The sequence below is a fragment of the Capsicum annuum genome, chromosome 10, assembly GCF_002878395.1.
Source record: "Capsicum annuum cultivar UCD-10X-F1 chromosome 10, UCD10Xv1.1, whole genome shotgun sequence".
NCBI lineage: Eukaryota > Viridiplantae > Streptophyta > Magnoliopsida > Solanales > Solanaceae > Capsicum > Capsicum annuum.
Genome location: NC_061120.1, coordinates 207,367,171 through 207,373,954, shown reverse-complemented (window position 1 = coordinate 207,373,954; position 6,784 = coordinate 207,367,171). Strand labels below are relative to the sequence as shown.

The following is a 6,784-nucleotide window of genomic DNA, read 5'->3' as shown; positions in this document are numbered from 1 at the left end:
TTTTTTTTTTCTTTTCTATGTATTTCTCTCAACTTTCTTTTTCTCCCTTTCTTCCTTTTTGTGCAGATGTGCTTCCCTGTAATCTCCCCCTTCCTAGTCTCTCTAAGTGTTGTTTATATAATGGCGTGTGTGTGTTTGTAGTGGGAATGTTAGGTTTTGTGGTGTGGTTTGGGTAGTGGTGGTAATGGGTGATGGGGTAGTTTAGTGGAGGAAGTGGGGATTGTGGGGTGGTTTAGATAGTGGAGGTATGGGTGATGGGGTAGCTTTTAGGTTATTATTTTTTATTTTTTCAATATTTTAAATAAAAATAAAAATGATAAAATCTATTTAAAATTAATAAAATATAAATAAGTTAAATAACTAGCCTTAAAAATCTGATTAAGAAATATTAATATCACTAAATTCTTTATTAAAATTTAAAAGAAGAAAACAAATATAATGTTTATTATTTTTTTAAATAAATAATAAAAAATAAAAACTTATTAAAATGTGACTCTATCTTTGTAGTTTTCAAAATTTTTAAAACAAATTTAGTAAAAATAAGATAAACTTAAAATATCTAATTTAGACCCCCCAAAAAAATTGAATATTAAAATGATATAAAAACATTAGGTTTGGTCAAAAATTAGTTGTTTACAGTCTACATGTTATTTTATAATTTGTTTGACTTTACTTGACAACTTACTTGCTACATGATCTATTAAATTTACATGAACATGTCTTTACTTAATCTCCTTACTAAAACTAACATCATTTCTCTTTTATTTGCCTCTCCTTTTTATTTTATCCCCAAGGATAGTTGATTCGTGCTGACATCGAACTAGCTGACCATCCTTACTTCACAAGGTCCAAGGCTTCAACATTACCACGACGTAGTGGGCTATTCAAGGAAGAAAAATCACTATATCAGATCCAACCACATATAATCCAATTGGTATTGGTAGCATTATGATTCCTAGGGACCCTCTTAAGACTCTTGAAAATGAAACTATTGTTCAACGTGACGAGCATATTGCCTGCTTGACTCAAGAGATTAAGGATATGCATGAAGAGCTGAATCGGGTTAAGGACTTGACCAATCTGTCCATTACATTCCAAAGTCGACTTCCTGAACCCAGAAATACCACACCAAATCCACCACATTTTTCATCATTTGATTCACCAGTCCAATAAACACTTTCCACCTCAACATCCTCTACCTACCAACAATAATCTACCTCCAACCCCTTAACAAATCCACCAAGTCAACTACCCATCTATACACCTCCATAAAGTCAACCACCCACTTATACTACCTATGCTACTACTCGCAATCCATCACTCGTCAACCCACCAAACCAATCTCTAGTTCACATCCCTCATATATCACCACTTGTTAACACCTATCCACTACCTAAAAGTACTCTCACAAACCAACCAAATCAACTTCCCTCTAATACCTCTTATAATCCTCTCCTACCTCCAATCCAAAATACTCCTACTATACAAAATTATCTAGCCTAGCATATACAAGGGAAACATGTTGCCACTCCTTACGCTCAACATATTCCTCCTATATATGCTGTAGTAAATCAAACCTTTACCAACCCAATTACAGTCAGGTTCCAATCTGAGGTAGACCAGTATGAAGAAATGGAGAAGGATTCCAAGGCTAAGGTCGATGATATGTTAGCAAGGAAGATTCATAATCTTAAGGAATCAATGAGAAATCTCCTAACTACTAGGGAAAGAAAAGGCCTAGAGTATGAGGATTTGTGTGTGCAACCTGACATTGACTTGCCTGTAGGTTATAAGCCTCCAAAATTTAATTTGTTTAATGGAGTTGGTGATCTACATACACATTTAAGATCCTACTGTGACAAGTTGGTAGAACTAGGGAGAAACAAAATGATTAGAATGAAACTATTCATAAGAAGTTTGTCTGGTGAAGCTCTTGCTTGGTACACACAACGAGATCTTCATAAATGGCATGGTTGGAATGATATGGCACAAGTCTTAATGGATCGGTTTAGGTTCAACATAGAAATCACACCAGATAGGTTCTACTTAGCTAAGTTAAAGAAGAAGTCAACTGAGACTTTTCGTGAGTATGCTCTGCATTGGAGGGCGAAAACAACTAGAGTCTAACCACCAATGAGTGAAAGTGACATGATTGCTACCTTTATTGAATGCCAAGATAACAACCTCTATTATAAGAAAATGATAACTATAATGGGACAAAAGTTCATGGAAGTCGCCAGAATGGGGGAAATCTTGAAAGATGGGATCAAATCAGGAAGAATCTAAGACTATACAGCTTTTCAAGTAGCAAACAAAGCGATTCAATATGGTTCTATAAATGGAACAAAAATAAGAAAGAAGGTGTATTTGCCCTCCCGATTGATTGAGGATACAAGAAAAATGAAGTTCCTCTATACCCAAATCAACCACATCAACCTATTTATCCTTACCAATATGCTAGAACTTTCCAGACACTCTATCAACTTCAACCAACTCTTTTTCCTATCTACAATACCCAAGAAAATTACTATCAACCTCTGGCTCCCACTTACCAAGCCCCACATTCATACTAGCCCATCCCTTCTCTAACCAACCAAAATTACCTACATGCGGCACCTAAATCCTGTCCAAATCCCGAAGTCAAAAACACTAACAACTACACCAAAATAGCTGAATTATATGCTTATTTGTTTGAAAGATTAAAAATAGTAGGTGTAATACAACCAATTGAAGGGAAAATTCCAGTTCCTATTCCAAATGGCTTGATGGTTCTAAGCATTGAGCATATCATTCTGGAATTGTTGGACACGAACACCGAGAATTTCTACGGCCTTAAAAACAAGATTGAGGCCTTAATTAAGGAAGGAGTGATTCAACTTACTGGGACTTAACCCAATGTGAACAACAACCCTTTAGCTAACCACAGAAATGCTAATGTGAACATGATAACAATTGAGGAAGATTTTGATTCGAAGGGAAGCAGTGTACCAATTGAAAAGGTGGGGAATGACATATCATTGATATTTGACGTTCCTGTGATAACAGTCTAAGAATCAACATCAATGAAGGTTACTACTACTAGAATCAAGACACCGACCATTTGGGGTATTGAGCCAGAGAAAACTTTAAAGAATTGGACTTGTACTCCGTACCTGGTTCGCCGGGGGTCTTGGTAGATTGAACAGCTTGTAACACTTTTGAATAGAATGATTCTAAAAACTAAGGCTTGATTGTTCCTAAATCTTTATATTGTTTTGTCTCATCTTTTGGAAGCTTAATTGCAAAATCTATGAATGCATTTTCTATTTTTCTTTAACTTTTAATTACATATTACTTTCTATCTCTTTACATAAATTATCAAATCTGTCAATTTATGATTGTGATAAAATGAAATGAATGAACAAAGTTTGGTACCAAATATGATTCGCAAAGATGTGTGTCACACCTTTTTTATAACTCCAAAAGATATAGATTTTAAGTTCGAAAGGGTTTTTGTTATTAAAGTGACAAAAATGAAGATTTTGTTTCGAAAAGGATTATTTACATTTAAACTCAAAGTCTCCACTTGGCATAGTCCGGTGTGCCAAGTCACCATTGAAAATCTTTTTTTCAAAAAAATATTTTGACTCTTTTAAACTGATCAGCGAACAGAGATTCTGGTTAAGGAATTCTGTTGACCGAAGAGAAGGTGTTAGGTACCCCTCGATCCCATGGTTCGACCACAGTCTCTTGGTGGAGCATATCGGCTAATTTGGTACAATGAATGTATAAACTACATAAAACACATAAAAACAAGCAACAAACAAATCAAACAAAGTTCTAAACCAAAATAATGTCCAGTCCGAGTTATAAGGCTCAAATAGAAAAATTGCGAAAAATATAAATCCTATTCTATACTACCCCTAGGCTAAACTCCATCCGCCGCCTCGGGCCTTTGTCACGAATGTCCTCCGAGTACAAAATACTTTGGGGCATTCCTCGGTAAATAAACACAAATACCTCGGGGCATTCCCCGGCTGAATAAATACATCTGAATTAAATAAGCTAACTATAAAAAATGTTCAAAATACACATTTAAACATTCAAAGCATTCAATCAACACATCACTCCTGAATTTTTGCCTACCCAAACCTATATTGCCTATCCATTTCAACAAATCATAAATCTATCCCATTCATGCTTGTTCCGAATTAAACAAAAATACAACAAATGAAATTAACCTACATTCAACTTCTATCAATTTCTCGATTCCACCCCCCGCTAGCTTCATTTTTATCAATTACACCAAAATTACTCCAATTCGTTTCACTTATTGCCAAAATCACGTCGTCAAGAGCATAATCATAACATCATAATATCAATAAAATCCAACAATTATGACCACACCACACATAATCACAACCAATTCAACCAATTAAGATAAAAGAGAATGATTTAAAGAGATAGACCTCGATAGAACTTGTTTTCCTTGATAATAAAAAAATCCAAGACCGAAATTCTCAAACAAGAACCCCAACGACAAACGAACCAAAATCAATATAGAGATTCAACCCGAACAGATTAAGAACCAATGGAAAATCTTAAAATAGACGAACCTAGCCCGGTATCAAAAACCCCAAAGCATGATATCAGAAGATAAATCGCAAATAAATGAGAACCAAAGTCTCCAAAATCTGAGCAATAGCTGAAAACCAGTCCAAACCTTAGCTCCGGCGAGTTGTGAGGTGAAAAATCTGATGGTAAAATTTAGATTTCAGCAATGCAGTAACCTAAAACCAAATTTTATTTCCCCTTTCGATTTTCCCCTCTATCTCTCACTCGATTTCACTCTTTCTTCCCCTTCGATTCTCCAATCTTCCTCAGATCTGTGCGTGTACTGATATGTTGATGGGAGGTCCAAGGTGGGTCGGAGATAAGATGGTGCATGTGTATGAGATAAAGATGATGATAAAACCCCTTCAATATTGGTTCCTATATTTGTATATGCACTCAATCAAGAAGAAAACCAAAGGGAAAAGTGGGGTTCATCCGTGAGGCTCCCCTTTTGTCAGATGTGTATGTAGTGTCTCCCCCCTTTTCTTTCTCTCTGTGTATATGTGCTGAGAGTATCTGGAATTGGGTATATTATTCTCTCTGTGCTTATGGTCAAGAAGAAGCCAATATCGCCTCTCCATTAGTATGTTCTGTGAAATGGTCTGTGAGGTATATCAATTTGTGGGGTGTATCATGTGTTCTCCATGGAATTGTGTATTTCTTTGTGGCCAAGAAAAAGGGAGAGGTCACATGGGGTAGGGGTATAGGGTGGTTAGGTGAGACGTGAGGTGTTGTTTTTTAATTGGAGGGGTAGAGGTTAGGTGTCCATTTTTGCATGAGTGGGTTGTTGGAATATTAGAACGAGACAAAGTTTGTTATGACTTGTTATTCGGATAAAACAAAACAAAAACAAAAATAAGTAAAATATGAGGTGGTTATTTATTTCCTTGGGAAAAATTATAAAAATGGGGCTAAATTGTGTGATATAGAAATAAGAAATATTTTTAACGGGATAAAATTATGTGTCTACATCATGCCCTCATTGAATGTAAACACCAAGTGTTTTCATACAAAGAAGTAGACAACGAAACAGAATTTTGTCCCGATCATTATTCGAAGAAAGAAATAGAAGAAAGAAGGGCAACCGAGTCTTGACTTAGGACACCCTACCTACCCAATTTATGAGGGAGTCAAGTGACAAGTATCTTAAAGGATTGAAAGGATATGGACTATACTGAGTTAGAGAGTCGAGTGAGGTTCCATCGAGGTTTCAGTCCGCGGCTCTGTCATTACATTAAAATGAAAATTACAAGTTAACATATCAATGAAATTAGAAAATCCTATATATGCGGCTTTCCTTGACTCTTGGCTCAAGTTTTATCACCCTATTCTTCAGGCGGGATCCTGACTTGCAATTTCTTTTGACTTGTTGCTTGGCTTTCAATTGCTTCGCTTTGTTGCTCGACTTTTATTTATTTGCCCTAATCTTCAGGCGGACTTCTAACTTGTCATTTTTGTCTTTCAATTTCATCACCCTGTTCTTCAGGAGGGTTCCTGGCTTGCAATTTCTTTAGTTTCCCATCTCGTCACCCTGTTCTTCAGGTGGGCTCCTGACTTACAATTTTCTCACCCTGTTCTTTAGGCGGGCTCCTGAAACCAGAATCAAAACTAGAACGACAATTATCCCAAACAAAGATTATAATAAAGAAGGTTTTCATCATTTTTTGAAAGTAATGTCCCATTTTCTCGGAGGGTCCTAAATAGAAAGTAAGTTCCCATTTTTAGGGAGGGTCCTGAACAGAAAGTAAATTCTCATTTTTTTGGGAAGGTCCTGAACAAAAAGTAAAATATTATTTTTTAGGACGGTCCTGAACAGAAAGTAAAGTCCTATTCTTCAGGAGGGTCCTGAACATAAAGTAAAATCTCATTCTTCAGGGGGGGTCCTGAACATAAAGTAAAGTCCCATTTTTCAGGAGGGTCCTGAACAGAAAGTAAAGTCCCATTTTTCAGGAGGGTCCTGGATATAAAGTAAAATCCCATTCTTCAGAAGGGTCCTGAACATAAAGTAAAGTCCCATTTTCAGGAGGGTCCTGAACATAATGTAAAATCCCATTTTCCAGGAGGGTCCTGAACAGAAAGTAAAGTCTCATTTTTCAGGAGGGTCCTGAACAGAAAGTAAAATCCCATTTTTTAGGAGGGTCCTAAACAGAAAGTAAAATCTCATTTTTCAGGACCCTCCTGAAAAATGGGA

General features: G+C 36.1%; 1 pseudogene; it reads right to left on the bottom strand.

Annotated features, from left to right (window-relative positions):
- The window catches only part of LOC107843624, a 67,195-nt pseudogene that overhangs the window by 41,158 nt on the left and 19,253 nt on the right, over window positions 1-6,784 (bottom strand).